This window comes from Adiantum capillus-veneris, chromosome 17, assembly GCF_014529385.1.
Source record: "Adiantum capillus-veneris isolate H3 chromosome 17, ASM1452938v2, whole genome shotgun sequence".
In the NCBI taxonomy this organism is placed as follows: Eukaryota; Viridiplantae; Streptophyta; class Polypodiopsida; order Polypodiales; family Pteridaceae; genus Adiantum; species Adiantum capillus-veneris.
Window position 1 is genome coordinate 21645876 of NC_140947.1, and position 17072 is coordinate 21662947.

Sequence of the window (17072 nt, forward strand, 5' to 3'; positions counted from 1 at the left end):
CCAAGTTATTGAAGGAACACAAAGTATTGTATTGTAAATGTCTCCCTTGATGGGGGAAGCCTATAATACAAAGCCTTTTGGAAGGGGGACCGGCTCCATGTAAAATCCGGTCCTCAACTATTGTCAATAGCTTAATTTATCTCTCTTTTGAGGTATTGTGTATTCATATCTAACTAGGTGTTATGCTTTTTGTTGCTCTCTCCATCCAAGCACTCTTGCTATGCTCATTAGGAATCTATTCTAATGAAATGCTCACTATGTTTATGCTTTTTTCCACTACACACAAGTTACTAGGCCATTTATACATATAAACTATCTCCTTTTGTGTCTGGACACATATCCTTGGTTAGTTTAAAGTGACTAGCCAAAGATGTAGAAATCAATTTTCCATTTTACATTGCAAACCTTTCTAGTACCTTCTTGATGTAATCCTCTTGAGATATCTTTAATTTATTCTTCATCTTTTCCCTTGATATCTTCATACCAAGTACCACTTTGCAACACCTAAATCTTTCATTGGAAAAGTTTTAGACAACTCTTCTTTCAGGTCTCCGATATTAGAGATCTGAGTTGCACCTTTTGAATGCATGATTAGTATCCATTGGTTGAACTTCAAGTACCACTGTCTAGATGCTTTCTTTAGACCATAAAAGCTCTTCTTCAACCTGCAAACCATTTTCTCCTTACCCTTTTCTTCATACCACTTTGGTTGAAGCATGCAAATATTTTCCTCCAAGTTGCCATGAGAGAACAATGTGTTTACATCCATCTGCTCAAGATTTAATTCATGAGCAGCTAAAGGCTTAAGACAAACCTAATCAACATGAAAAAATATTTCATAGAAGTCAATACCTTTCTTTTGAGAAAACCCCTTTACCAAAAGCCTTCATGGGACAAGGAGAATAGATCTTCGGATGGTGTGCTACGGATTCCTACAGATTGTGCAGCCTGGAAACATATAGATGATGGCATGGTTGGATTTTTCCAGGGAAGCTCAACATTTTCACATAGCGTAAATACATTTGGTCAGATATCAACATCTTACAGTGTATGGCTCGTTGTCATCGTCAACTACAACATTCCCCCGTGGTTGACTACCAAGAAGGGGCACCTGTTTCTAAGCTTGATTGTGCCGGGGATATATAAAGTGAAGAATATGGATGTGTATCTTTGTACACTATTGGAAGAGCTACAACAATTTTGGATTGGCATAGAAGTGGTGAATATGAGCCGACACACAGGTTGATGGAATGATTTGATCAGAGGCATTCTAATGTGACCCTGGACTAATAGAATGCTTAGGTGATTTACACTCAAACTCAAAGACTATAAATCTTGGTTTTACAAGCTTATCTATTGTCATGTGTATACATGCAGGGCTTCAAACAAGCGGATACAGAGCATGTGTCACATGTGGACCTAGAATTAATGCATGTCGGGCGCCCTCATTGAAGAAGAAAATCTACAAAGGTCATCAATCATATCTGCCTGAGAATCATGAGTTACATGATGGATTTTTGGGAAGAGAGCCATCGAGGCTGTTTGCACAAGCATGGTTAGAGAAGAAGGAGACGTGTGATGACGGTTTGTCCCCAGGGATGAAGAGATTCTCTCTATGGTACGAGTTACCATATTGGCCCAGACTCATGATCAATCACTTGCTCAATCCAATGCACATATTCAAGAATCTGGGTAATCTACTGTGGGACCATCTGATCGGCAAGAAAGATACTTTGGGAGCCAGGGTTGACCTTAGAAATGTGGATCGTATGGAGCAATATTGGCTGCAAATAGCACCGGATGGATCAATAAAACTCCGTAAAGCACCATGGATTTTGACAAGAGCCCAAGAACGCAAAGTAAAAGAGACCATTTGATCTATGCAGACCCCCACTGGCGTAATGCACTCGCTCCGAACGTGTTTCACTAAAGAAGGGAAGCTTACCGGTTTGAAGTCACACGACTTGCATAAAGTGTGTCAAGTATGTTTGAAGTGGAATATATCATAGTGGGAATTGTGTAACAAATTCTCCTGTGGACTTTAATATCATTTCTAGACGTGTTTTGCAGTTTATTTTGCCAGTGGCCATTGAGGGATGTTTGTCTCCTGACGTCCGTAACACAATCTACAAACTTGCAAAGTTGGTGCAATGGATCTCACAAAAGGAGATCAATGTAGACTGCATACCATTCACTAAACTAAACGCTGTGGAGGTTGTGTGCATGTTTGAGAAACACTTTCCTACTACCATGCTACCCATTCAGGTGCATCTTCTTGTTCACATAGTTGATGAGGTGGAAATAGCTGGCACAATACATTCTAGATGGATATTCTTTTTAGAATGTTTCATGAAAATGCTCAAGGGATATGTGCGTCAGAAGGCACATCCAGAGGATAGCATGGCAGAAGGATGGCTGGTATCAGAGTCCCTAGTTTACATTGGAGAGTGGCTAGACGGATTTGATAAAGCCCGGGACATGCTATGGTGAACCATAGATGATGAGCCCATATGTGGGATTGTCATCTGCAATCTTGGTGTTGAGAATAACATGAAGAAAGATCTAGAGGCTAAAATCAACCGATTTTGCATGCTTCACAATGTAGTGATGCAAAAGTGGATTTCACAATACGAGGATGTAAAGCAAGAGCGACAAAGGGCACGAATCGTGTGGAGGTGGGGAAGACGACCGCCAATGCATTATCCGGCGGGTCTGGAGAGCCTACCAACATTCATGAGCTTAAGATGGTTGCACAACCAATTGAAAAGCGCACAACAGTGCGGTGAAGAAGTGACTAAGGAGGAGTGGGAGTACTCTCGGGGTTGCACGATGACCAAGGTAAGTTTGCAATGTACGACTAGCGACTTTCTACATGTTTGAACGACCACTCATAGTCTTTGTTGGTTGTAGTATAAGTCATACACAGTAGCATGGTGTAAAGGTCAACATTTTAGGGTGGAATGGATTGACAAAAAGCGTTTTAATCAAGATTGTGGAATCATGGCAAAATTTGAATAGTCTAGTCAACGTTGGTCCTTTGATGCAGATCCTGTGGCGGTGGAACTCACTTACTTCGGCACGCTACAAGATATTTTGAGGATCAATTATAGAGGATTTTTTGTAGGCTTGTTCGACGTGCGATGGTTTAAGATAAACATGGAGGGTTTCAACGCTACTGTGTGCAGAGGAGATTCTGGTTTCCTTAAGGTGGATTCAACTAAAAAAATGGACCGACCTAAGAGACATTTTGTACTACCCGAGCATTGTGAACAAGTTTGTAAATAGTTAACATTCAATTTTGAAAGTTATGTGCTTGGAAGCTCTCATGTAAGTTATGTGGCTCTGGCAGGTGATATTTCATCCTACAAAGTTTGCATCAACTGGTGGTACGTCAAAGAGGTAGCCCCTCATAGTGCACGGACGTATGAGGGCTACCATGTGCCAATCACAGTGGCATCAATGGAGGAGATCAGAGAAGATTCTCAATCAGAAGCCACTGAGGTGGCGCTAGAGGAGCATCAAGCTGCTACTCTCTATGGGGTGCATGCAAAGGATCTACAAAATGAAACGGAGGGCATTTGCCTAAACAGAGAGCTCTATATAGACATAGGGAGTTATGATGATCTATGTGAGGATGAGAGAGTGACCTCTTAAAGCCATAAACATTGTATTTGAAAAATTTTGCTCCGCTTTATAATATATATTGTATTCACGTGGCCTTTTGTCCATTCCTGTCTATATGATATACTTGAGGAATTTAAATTTTGTTTAATTGTCATTGTTTTCGCTCCAGGTATGCTCCAGGTATGTTCTCACAAGCAGGGACACTTTTCGGTGTGTCATGAAAGTTTGATATGCCGACACAGCACTATGATCCAAGTGCGATGGAGACTGAGGTTGCAATCGTGAAGGAGGTGATCCGTCTCTGCTCATAGATGCTGCTTGTCCCCCTACTAGATTAGTTGATCGGGTGAAAGAGATGCTAAGAATCACTACTTCTGGGGCCAAAGTAGTGCTTCTTAGCGTCTCTTTCACCCAATCAACTAGATCTAGTGGAGGGACCAGCAGCATCTATGAGTAGTGACGGATCACCTCCTTCGCGATTGCAGCCTCGGTCTCCATCGCACTCGGAGCGCAGTGTTGTCACAACTACATATAAACGACATGTTGTTCAAGACATAGCTTACAAGATACAAAGAATGCACACAAGAGACAAATTCACAAGAACTTCACAGGAACCCCTCTACACAGGAATCCCTCCCCCTTATATGAGTCCTCTCTCTCTCTCTCTCTCTCTCTCTCTCTCTCTCTCTCTCTCTCTCTCTCTCCCTACATAGGAATCCCTCTCCCTATTATCTATAGTATAGATTATAACTTGTCCATGTTTTCTTCTCCATTCAATATTAAGATTAAATGCTTGTGTGTTTAATGCAAGTATGGATGATATGAGTTCCTTTCTTCTTTGTCAGCCCAGCAGAGGAGGTGGTAGGAGGAGCGTCATCGCTCTAGAGCACCATCACGTCGTTCCACTCCTTCAACATCTGCCTTTGTTTCAGAGCATTCAACATGCTCCGAAGCTTTGGTGTCGACGAGATGATCTTCACACTCGTTTAGGCATTGACGCTCTAGTGGTGGCGGTGGTGGTTGTTGTGGGGATGCCGCCGCTGATGCCACGACACCACCTCGTGTTTGATGAGGCTCCTTACCTTCCCCTTCTTTGCTCACCCCCACACCAGCCATGGAATCTCTATCTATGCCAGGTTCTGCGGCTATCGGCCATTCCTGGCTACACACCACTAGCACACCCAAACACACGTAATCTATTGTAATTGGGCCTCTTGCATGTCGATATCTCCCACGGAATTTTGTAGTTCAACAATGTACTAGGCGACCTGTTAATTATATGCACCACTATCCTAAAAACTTCTCCCCAAAACCCTTAAGGTAAATTTCCCATAGATAGCATATAAGTGACGCTCTCTTTGTGATGGAATTGGCCTATTAACTTGAGAGTAGCGGAAATTAGAGAGAGTACTTTTGTGAAATTACTTTGTGAGCATAGGGGGTTAACATAATTAAGGAGGCTTGTTAGGTGGTGAGCTTCCTACAAGGAGCCTAATGTGATGGTCACCATCCCTCATTTTGGAGGTAAGTCCATAGGGATATCATCGATGAACACATCTTGGAATCCTTATAGAAAATTAGACAAGTCTAACTCTTCTTGATTCCTACCATTTACATTTGATGAAACATTAGGATCTTTTAGATACTCTTTGACAAAAATCATGTATGCAGAAACTGAGCTCTTCATTGATTTATCAAAAGCAAGAGGATTTACAAGTGGAATAGTGCGACCACGTTCACTAGCATCTATATACATGTTCTTTCCTCTGTAGGTGAAGTAGATTCTCCTTTCAGGGAACTTTATATTTCCAGCCATGCCATCAAACCATGGTGCCCCTAGGATAGCATCCTCATGTTGGAGAGGAGAGATGAAAAAGTCTTCTTTGTCGACATAGCTTTGGACATGGAGACTCAACTTCCCAATCAAGGGAGTAATGGAGGCTTTTTGTCCCTTGAAAGCTGTGTCAACCATTACCATATCTCCCATCTCGAAAGCTTGAATGCCCAACTTGGTGGCCAACTCCATTGATATGAAGTTGTGAGTAGAGCCACGGTCAAACAAGATGAAGGCATCATGCTCTCTTACCTTTCCCCAAGCATAGGAAAGTGATGATCCTTTGCAATGAGCATCCTCTTTTGGAGATTCAATGGTGGAAGCCCCAGGAGTCTCATTGCGAGCATTCTTCTTGGGGCAAGAACGATAGTCATGTCCTTGCTCCCCACACTTGAAACACTTATGGTCCTTGTGAAAAGCTTCAAGCTCTTCAAAAGAGATATTTTTTTTCCCCTTTGTAAACTCCCTTCTCCTTGGACCGGTTGTTGTTTCTGTTGTTGTTGGAAGTGCCTTGAGAAGAATTTTGAGCATTGGTTTTCCCCTTTGCATCATTTTTGTCTTTGTTTTCCATGGGCTTGGCATTCCATCTAGCCCCTTGATGGAAATTGATGCGTGAAGCAACCATGGTGTGATGGATTACTTCGGTGATAGAACCAGGCCGTTGAGAATTGATGTATTCGGCCATCTCTTCAGGTAATTCCGCACAAAATTGTTGCTTTTTCTCCGCAAAGTCTATCTTTTAAAAGACAGTAGCCTTGAGATGTAAGTCCCAAAACTTGTGGATAGATCATGAGAGAGAAGGTTCAAGCTGCACCATTTGGTCATCACTTTTTCCTTTGCATCGCTTGGAAAGATTTGCTTCATGATGGAAACTCGTAGATTTTTCCATGTCTTTGGGGCTTCGCCATTGCCACGAAGGCTAGCCCACCATTGACGAGCTGATTTTTGGAAGTGCATAGCTACATGGTGTAGCTTGGAGGACTTGTGAAGCCCTCGTCTCCAAAGGCCGCATCAAATTGCTGGATGAAGGCCAACACTTTGTCAGTAATACCAAAGGTGCCATCATAGGTGATAAAAGAGATACTATTTTCTCCCTCCTTGAAATTCTTTAGCTTTTGTGACCTTCGCCATGCAGGGTATGATTTATGATGTCATCCCCTCCTATATTCTCTAGGAGAATAGCCATGACTTTCATCAGAAAAGGAGGAAGGTGAAGAAGAAGGAGAAGAGGGTAACTTCTTTCTTTCCCTTTTATTCCTTTGTTTCCTCTCTTCCCTTTTGGAGTGACGAGGAGAAGGACTGTGAGTTGATCTTTTCCTCTTGGAAGGAGTAGGCGATTGTCTAGACTGCCATCTTTGTGGAGCCACATCTTCAGAGGAACTTAAAGTTTCATTGCTTTCTTGCTCATTGGATTCCTCCTCTTGTATGGGAGAGAGTCTTCTCTTGGGGGTCTCTTCAAGAGGCCTCCTAAGCTTTCTCTCCTCTTGGAGAGGAAGGGAAATTCCATAAGAGCAAAGTTGTTGAGTAACTTTGTTTTGCAAAGCAGGGTTGCCCATAGCTTGCTGCAACCTAGTTACAAGATAATTCACAAACATGAGGGCATCATCATTAGCACCTTTGTGTGAAAAATCAAAACTATCAATGTTCATTCTACTCTCTTGGTTATTGGGAGCCATGTTAACAAAATTTGTGTACGTACTTAGTGTATGCTTTGGAAATTCAAAATCTTAGTTGCCACTCCTCTTAGCCTTTGAAAATCTTCTCTTAAGTGTCTACACCCACGGCTCAAAGTGGTTAATTATTAATAGAAGTGGAGTAGGTTTAACATAGCAGAGTTGCCAAGGGCTAGCTCCTTTTGGACTTCTTATGGCTCAATAATGGTAAAGCCATAGGCAAGTCTAGAAAGACTCCATTATTAAGTCCAAAACTCCCAAGGTGTGCACCATATCCACATAGTGGGCTCAACAAAACCAATAATATATCCCAGTTCCACTTACCCTAATATAATTAACAACGTCAACCATTTATAGGCTACTTAAGGACCTCTCTTCTTAAGCAAGAAAAGAGAAACCAAATGCTCTGATACCAATGTAATGGAAGTGGCCTATTAACTCGAGAGTAGCGGAAATTAGAGAGAGTAATTTTGTGAAATTACTTTATGAGCATAGAGGGTGAACATAATTGATGAAAGCAACATAAACATAGAATTTAGTTAACTTGAATTTATGTGGAGCCGGTCCCCCTCCAATAGGTATTTGTATTATGATTTGTACCAAGAACTCCTAGGACAATATGGCATCCAAGCCAAAAACTAGACTAAACAAAGTAGTATATAATAAGGATGGATATCTATCATGTGGTTGCATTTTCAAAAAAGAAACAAGAGAGACTTGTTACAATACAATATTTGTGTTCCTTGTGACCTAGGTGATGCAATGAAGATGGAAATCTTCATGCATCACGAGAATAACATAAACTTTGAGGAAAGTATTAACTACCCCAAGCCTCAGTCCCAAGACCTCAAACACCTTCGAAGGTGGAGAGAGCTAGCAGGGAATGAGGGTAGGGAAGAGGAAGAAGAAACATTTTATAGGAGAAAGAAATAGTTCCTCACTTATCATCACTCTTCTTGCTAACATACATAATAGCATAGTAATGAAGATGGAGAAGATGGCAAGATTAAACATTAAAGCATGGCTCTTGGTGGGATTTTCACTCCATAGCCAAGAGTGTTGGTGTAGGCTCTCAACCTCTATACTTGCTTGGAGTTGCACGTGAGTGTGTGTGGGAGAGTATACCCCCTAAGCAAGCCCCTAGCTTCCTTCGTCAACCCCCCCCCCCTTGTAGCTCATGTTTGAAGCTCATTGGACCCCTCCAAGCCTAGCTAATCACAAGCATGAGGTAAATCAAGTAACAAGGGTAGCCTTGGGACAAGTGTCCCCCGCTTTCCCCTTTGAGAGAGAGGACTTGATAAATGTAAAAACAATTAATTAAATCTTCTAATTTAACATTGGACCCCTTGGGTGGCCAACCAATAGGCTTCAGGCACACCATGAGGGCAACATGAGGAGGAGCTTGACAAGTGTCCCTTTTGCTTTCTTTGTACCAAGCATCCCTTGTGTGAGTGTATGTGTGTTCTCTCTCATCCCCCCTCTTATAGGGCTTGCCCCCTCCTTGTAGGGATTAGCTTTGACTTTTGTGCCACTTGAGAGCTGAATAGATTGCGGATTTTCATACTCAGTATGAGGGATTTGGATTGACATTAGAAGGAACGACTTTGACGTGGTTCCAACCACTAAATAGAGATGATTTTCCCAACATAACGCAAGAATTCACGGAGGAGTTCTCAAAAAGCGGAATCAAACACAACACAGTGTCCCAAATCTACGCTTTCAAACAGAAAAAGAACGAGAGAGTGAAGGAAGCTCTACTTCGCTTCAAACAATACATAGATAGATGTCCTATGAGAGAGATACCACAAGATGAGAGATTATCAGGTCTCTTCATAGAGGGATTGAGGAATGAAACTCTCAAAAAGGACCTACATTTGAAAGGATGCATGACATTTGAGAAAGTCACTAGAGAAGCTCTATATCTAGCTGACAATTGTAAGGCCTACAGAGAGGTGATTGAAGATACAGACAACGCGACTAGTAGTGCCTCATCTCCAAAAAGCAAATCAACAACAAAGAGAGATGTTCAAACTCCTTGGGAACCAATCATTGATCAAGTGTTTGAGGGGGTTATTAGAATAATCAACCAAGGCTACAAACAGAACCTGAATGTACGACAACTTCAATTGAGGAGATGTAATACTTGTGGAGAGGATCATCCCACTCTATGGTGTAACACTCAACCAAACATGCAATGTATGCTAGGACAACAACCACCTCTTTTGAATGGTAGAGTTGTAGTCAACTACACTGAGCCAACACATGTGCCACAATCTACAAGAAATCAATACTCCATGGATGCGAATACTCTCATGTTCATAGCCAATCAGGAGTATGGTTGAAAGAACATTCTTACCAGGCAAGAAAAACCATTAGCTAGATCACCAGCTGTGAAACAAGAAGGTCCATGCTATGAATGTGGAGGTGACCATTGGGCACAAAGTTGTCCAAACAAGGGTCCACAAATATAATTATTTGTATTCTATGATGGTCGTTGGAGAGACCATCTACGCCAACACTATGCTAAGAATCCAGACTACAAAGATAAAGCAACAATGAATGTTGTAGACGTGATGGCTTCTTCAAGCAAATTTGAGGTATTCATTTAAATGTGTTGACTCAAGCTCAAGCTCAAGAAGAAGCTAAAAATGCAATCTTTGAGTAGGAAGTCACATTTCTTGTTCAAACAAAAATAGAAAACTTATTGGTGAGAACACGAAGAAAATCATGGAAAGCCAAACGAGACAAAATGAAAGCAAAGAGACTGAAGGAGAGAACAACTTTAGAAACTGAACTGAATCAAACAAGAGAACAGCTTAGATGAGATCAGGAAAGCAAGAAAAACGCAAAGGGACCTAAACAATCAGAGACTAATTCAGAACGGGCGTCCACCTGGCCGGACACGCAGCCAAACACCACATTTGTAGTCTATTATTTTGTCGAGCTAGTGTAGTGATACTCTATGTAAATCCCGATTCTAGAGTAGCAGGTCAATTCCTTGAGTTATAATTCTATCATGACAATAATAAAGGTCCATGTGAGTCGGCCACTAGCCATTTAGAATGCCCTAGGCATAAAGGTCAATAACCTTAATGTGAAAGGAGGCTTATCTTTAGAGAAGAAAGAGCTTTGTTGTACGTACACTCAAGATACAAAGCTACTCCAACTTGTAATCAACTTTTCCAATGATTGGGTAATCAGTTTCCAATTCCAAAACTTGCATTGTGTTCCTCTCTCTTTGCTCTTTCATTTAAGTGTAAGCATTATTGAGTACGCCCAAGCTACAAACCACATGTTCCAGATCCAAAAATGGAGGTGCTAATCCGCAAAAAAATCCAGGAATTGGAAAGCCATGGTATTGTAAACAGAGACCAGGAAGATCCGGGAGTTGAGGCACCTTTAGATACGTGGGAAGTAGCCAATACCACAGATGGGATGGGTTCACAAGTAGTGATGCCAATTATGGAGGTAAAAGAACCGTGGCTACAATCCTTATAGGAATCGATCAAAAACCAAAAAAATGGTAGTGCTACTTCACAATTAGTACATATCCCTGAGATAAACATGGATCATGAATTTTTCCTACGGGATATAAGATTTCTATATGGAAATGTCGGGTCTGTTGCATCTCAAGAGAGTAAACCACGCTCTCTAAAGACTTTGCCATCTTTAATTGGAGAACTCGAAACAAAATTGGAGGTTAAAATGGTACCTTCTCAGTAAAAGGCCACACCAAAAATGATGGATACCAAGAGCTTGCATGAATTGATGTCTTCTCCTATACAATGCACACTTTATCTCTCAAAGAGTTGCTAAAAATTAGATCGCATCTATAGGGCCAAATGGGCAAAAACCTGGAAAACATGGGGTTGAAAATCCCTTCACATGACCAACTTGCGGACAAAAACATGGATGCCACCTTGCCTAAGAAGCCACAGACAAAGCCAATACCAGTAAATAAGGTGGGGTGACTACTGTGAAGGAGAAGAAGGAAACACCACCTTACCAATTGAGTACAAAGGATTAAATATGGCTGCTATATTAGATAGTGGGGCAGGAATTGCCATTGCAACCAAAGAAATATGGAAAAAATGGAAAAAGCCTACTCTTACAAAACTCGACTGAAATTGCAATTAGCGGATGGATACGTGGAGAGACCGATAGGAATATTAGAACAAATCATTGTATCCTTGTGTGGCATAGAGTATAAGCATACCTTTGCCATAATGAATTTTGACAAAGAGCAGCAACTTTGGTATCATATTGGGCAGACCATTCATGCATCAGCTCAAAATGGTACAAGACTAGGGCTATGACTATATATACTTGAGACACAAAGAGGTCACTACAAAAATTAGTGTCAAAGATCATAATTATAGAGATGTAGAGCAAACCCCGGGGAAGAACTACACTTTACAACTAAAGAGGAAAATGAGGTACCTGCATGACTGCAACACAAAGCACATATTTGGAAGTATGGTGCTTCAGAGTGTGGAAGTCTTAGAAAGGAAGATTGCATCCTAGAGCATTCAATAGAAGATGAAGCTTATATTAACGAACCATTTCCAAAGGAGTTATCTGAACCCTTTAGATGGGATCAAATACTAGCGGCTCTTGATGTCTACGTAAATGAGGTGGCCAACACCAAATATTGTGATGAAGATGGCTATGATATAATTTCCCTTATTTACAATAACGATGTTGAAAGAAGCTAACAAGGTTTGTGAGTGTGAAAGCAAAAAAGGCGAGATAGATAGCTACATCCTGGAGCATGGTGCCAAAGTGCAAACGAAGGAAGCAGAGCAACCACAAGAATATGTCATCATTGACATACCTGAAGAATCGAAAAAAGCTGTTTCAAAGAAGTCCACTCCAGAAAAAGCACAAATGAAAGCAGATAAAGGAAAAAAGTTTCAAGTTCAACGTCAAATGTTCAGCAAATGCAAGATTAAGACAAGAACAAGGATAAGGAAGAAGATCAACTTGTCTCCTACAACTATCAAATTTTGCATATGTGGAGAAAAAAACCTCAAAATCACATGTAGATCCAAAAGAAACAAAGAATCTAATGAATTATGAAACATGGATCGTGATGGGAAAGCCACAAATCACCAAGCTAGAGGAGATAGTGTACACAAGTTCTAAAACGGAAATTTCTAGCTTTGACATGGAAGAAGCCGTACTCAAGTTGAGTATTCGTGAGTACAAGGATACTTTCCACATAATTAAATCCCATCATATCAAGGAGAGTCTAGTCTTGATAGAAAGCTGGAGGAACATCTTCTTTCGACACCGATTACAAGATTTAACTCCATGAAGCTTCTCAAATCCATGTGGAGAAGAAATCGCCAACTATCATAGAAAAAGGTAATGCAAAGGTAAAAACTGAAGTATATCAACTTCACAAGACAACTTTACCCTCAATGATCTTCCATCAAGCTTCCCATGAAGCCTCGACATCAAGAGCCAAACCATCGACAATGCAATGGAAACAAAAACAAAAAGTCAACCAAAGTTTCCATCACAAAAAAGCATCCAAAAGAAGCCAAAGAAAAAATCAAGTGCTAGTATTCAAAGAGCACATCCAAGTCAAAGACCCAGTTTGGATACAACAAACACTAGCTCAACCTCAACAACATAAAGTGACAGGGTGGGTAGCATCAAATGAGTCAATCACTGCTCAGGGCTACTTTCAAGGAAATGCTAATGTTTGGGCCAAAAAGCCTAAGTAATAGCCTGGACCTCCCCACCTCAACCAACGAGTTCTACAAAGAACAAGACGCACTTTCAACACAAGGTAAACAACTCAAGTAGGAGAAAGAACAACAAAAAAAGACAGAAGATAAGACCTTCCAAGCAAGTAATGCGACAAGTTTGGGTACCAAGCTATAATTCAACGAAGCTACCCAACAAAGACAAGTGAAACAGCGGTTGATTCCAGTCAAGCTACTCGAAGCACAAGGATTTTACAAAGGTAACACTCAAATATGGCTGCCAAAATTTGGGGGGTTTCCAATCAACGAGCAAAAAAAACCGAGCAAAGCCAATTTCTGAGCAAATATGAGCAACAACAAAGAGATTAGCGCGCACGCGCACGCACACAGAACTACATCACTCTACACAACCAAAAACCAGCAAGCAATTTACAAAAGTGGAATGCTTGTGACACCATTATCGTATCCAATTATACATACTTAATCTCCCTACCCGGACAATAAAGAGGAATCTCATTGTTTTGGGTTACTGAGTAGCAAACCTTTACTTTAAAACTTTTCATAAGGAAAAGAAACCACTTCGTGTTCAAACATGAATTGCACCTTGCAAAGCCATGCAAATCAAAAGTGCCTAAGGTGGCAGTGTTGGCGGGATGCCATGCTCTCATTTTACTCCTCAGATAGACTTAGGATGATTTGTTTGGCCCTATCTTTGTAAAGAAGTTGGGATGCCTCTCTTCCCTCCTGTGAGGCACTGTTGTAAAGCTCCACCCCTTTTTTAATACAATTTCATGTTTTCTCAAAAAAATATATATATAAAAACTCCAGGAGACAATAGTGTAATGCATATCATGAGAAAGCTCATCCCATCGTGAAGTGGCACATGCAATTCTTTCAGTTTTTAACTGTGAGTAATTCCCAGAGGTTCAATCAATTTGCACAATACTTGTGAAGGCATCTCTGCAAAGTTGAGAGAATCTTGAACTCTGTTTATAAAGTAGAATAAAGCAAGCTCTCTAAGATTCTTGTAGAAGTTGAGCTCCTGGTCAGATGCAGAGAAGAGTTCCACAATGTTGCAACCCGCAAGGTGCACCTTTGTAATGGTGGCAAAAGTGTAAAGAAATTGGTATGGATATCATTGCATGTCTTGTGGTTTCATTGAGTGACTCTAGATTAGCTCAAAACCAAGATTGTAAGAGCTAACCAGGCTTCCACACCATGTCGCATCTTCCTTGCACTCATACCACACGGTGTGTGCCATCTACTCCAAGGCAAGAATTTGGAGGTGTTTGATGAGGTAGAACATAAGGGCCTTGAGAACAAGGATGACCATCAACTGGGAGAGGACACATATTGACTAGCAAGTCGGATGCAATACTTGTTTTTTCCATGATGTGGATAGAAGTAGGATGATGGTTGAGGAGCGAGATATATTGCATGCATTGCAATTCTACCATGCCAGCGATAAGGAGCATGCTCTCCAAAACAGGGACCTAGCCACGCGGACAGGTTCTAGCAAGTTCAACATATTTTACGAAGCTCATGAGCATGCTATACAAATCAATTTTTTTTATATAGTCAACTCACTCAGAGTCGCAGACCATGGCCATCCTAGTAAAACAAAACAAAAAAGGTACAAAAAAATTTATCCAATGCTCGAAAAAACTTTCTTTCTTACACAGACCATTGCCTCCTTTGTAAACCAAACAAAAATTTAAGGCATGTTGAAACTTGTCTGAACCAGTCCGCGCCGACGCGGATAGGTTCCAACAGGTTTCAGCATGCCTTACTAAGCTCATGGGCATTCTCTAAACAAATTTTTTTTAATATAATGAAGTCACGCAGCATGGCCGCCTTGGTATTAGAGCAAGCAAAAAAAATTCATTGAAACCTGTCAAAACCAGTCCGCGCCGGCGCGGACAGGTTCCAGCAGGTTTCAACATGCCTTACTAAACTCATGGGCATTCTCTAAAGAGCATTTTTTTTATATAATAAAGTCGCGCAGCATGGCCGCCTTGATATTAGGAAAAGCAAAAGAAAAATCATTGAAACCTGTCGGAACCAGTCCGCGCCGGCGTGGACAGGTTCCAGCAGGTTCAAAATGCATAAATAATCAGGTCTTTTTATATTATCAACTCGCGTAGTCGCAAACAATCATGACCGCCCTGGCCCCTTACTACTTAGTAAACCAACCTCGTAGTTTGGCAGAGATATTAGACAGCAAGAAACTCTTTGCGCAATGTCCTAATCGAGCAGAAGCACAAGCTAGGTCCCCATGCTATTCCCACCAAACCAGACAACCTGCCATAACAGAGATCAAAACAGAGAGGCGACGTGCATGGAAAAAATTATTATTGATTCTTATTCTAACAAGAGCAAAGCAGTCTGTGCGTGCGTGAGAGCTGTGCGCTGGCTCTAGGATAGCAATTAGTGGCGGTCTACTGCATATTACATGAATGTCTTGGCACCTGGCACGCACTCATCACCCCCAGCTGCTTGCTAACTGCTAGGTGGTGAAGTGGACAGAGAGGTGGACAGCGGCATCATCTGCATCTACATCGACGAAGTTGACGTCAGAGAAGCAGTAGAAGGCCTCGGGGTTGTCGGAGCGCTAACAAATGACATAGATGAGGTGGCGGCCAGATTTTCCGACAGGCGTGGTGCCGGGGAATTGGTAGGAGCCGTTGAGAAGCGTGGGGTCAGTGACGTTGATGAAGTGGGGGTCCTCCAAGTCTGATCATTGCAGCCTAGCCTAAATTTTGAACTCTCAACTGGCAAAACTCGAAGAAGCCGCTGTGTGGGGCAGTGGCCTTCTAGAGGTATGTCAAGGAGATGTGGGAGGACAAGTTGGTGGGTCAAGGCCCTTATACTTCTCCTGCCCGCCTCTGCACAGCTCGCCATTCGGAATGATCTCGCAGTGATGGCCATTAGTGTTTGCCTGGTTCATCTCGTTCCAATCATAGAACCCTTGCGTCCCACTCACTGCATCCCAAACCGTCTCCTTCGCCGCCGCTCACGATAGCGGGCTGGGTTCCAGTCCATCTCTCTCTCTCTCTCTCTCTCTCTCTCTCTCTCTCTCTCTCTCTCTCTCTCTCTCTCTCTCTCTCTCTCTCTCTCTCTCTCTCTCTCTCACAACCAAAAACTGGAAAAAAACTGCAGGAAGCAGTCCGCAGTTTTTGGTTGAGAGAGAGAGAGAGAGAGAGAGAGAGAGAGAGAGAGAGAGAGAGAGAGAGAGAGAGAGAGAGAGAGAGAGAGAGAGAACTCTCTTGCAATTGCAAAACCCTAGGATGTCTTGCAAAACCTCTATGGTATATTCACATAGATATTTTCCTCAAATAACATACTTTTTTTCAATTTAACTATTTTCATGAATTTTCCAAGCGGATTTTCTCCTTCTCCCCCTTCCTCTAACTAGCTATTTTGAATTTTCAAGATCCACTGCTCACTTAAAATCTAAAAAATAATCATATTAGAAATAGTTTGTGCCGACATGGACTGCTTTGACGCGGTGTGAATTTTTTCTAGTAGGTTTGCATACTTTTTTTCAATTTAACTATTTTCATGAATTTTCCAAGCGGATTTTCTCCTTCTCCCCCTTCCTCTAACTAGCTATTTTGAATTTTCAAGATCCACTGCTCACTTAAAAACTAAAAAATAAACCTATTAGAAATAGTTTGTGCCGACACGGACTGCTTTGACGCGGTGTGAATTTTTTCTAGTAGGTTTGTTTGTTAGTTTTTGCTAGAGGAGAGAGAGATGTTTCTCAACTCATTTGCAGAGTCCAAACACATGAGAGAGAGAGAGAGAGAGAGAGAGAGAGAGAGTTCCACATGAGATACTGCTAATAACAAAGCTCAATGTTTGTGAAAAAGTCGCTCGGTTTTGTCTTTGCTCGAGAATGTTAGCTCACTGTTTAGTAAGACTCCAAAATTTGTAGCTCAACCTGGAACAACCAAGAGAAATCAGGTAGCACAAGCTTCTATCCAAAGGCAAGCAATGACAACCAAAAGCCAACATAATCCAATTGCAACCAAGACCGCTCCAATATACAGATGGATACCTCCTCTCAACTAGAGAATAAGGGCTTCTACAACTAAAACAATTAGGTATGGATATCAAAGCCTAGTGTCCATCGAGTCATCAAGAAAAAGAATCAAATGCCAAAGACAATCACACACGAACCAAAGACAAGGTGGTCTCCAAAATTGCTAGTGGAAACTCAATGAC

General features: G+C 41.5%; 1 pseudogene; it reads left to right on the forward strand.

The window, feature by feature from the left end:
- The first annotated feature begins 14851 nt into the window (after positions 1-14851).
- Positions 14852-15867, forward strand: LOC147436907 (uncharacterized; annotated as a pseudogene).
- The last annotated feature ends 1205 nt before the right edge of the window (positions 15868-17072 follow it).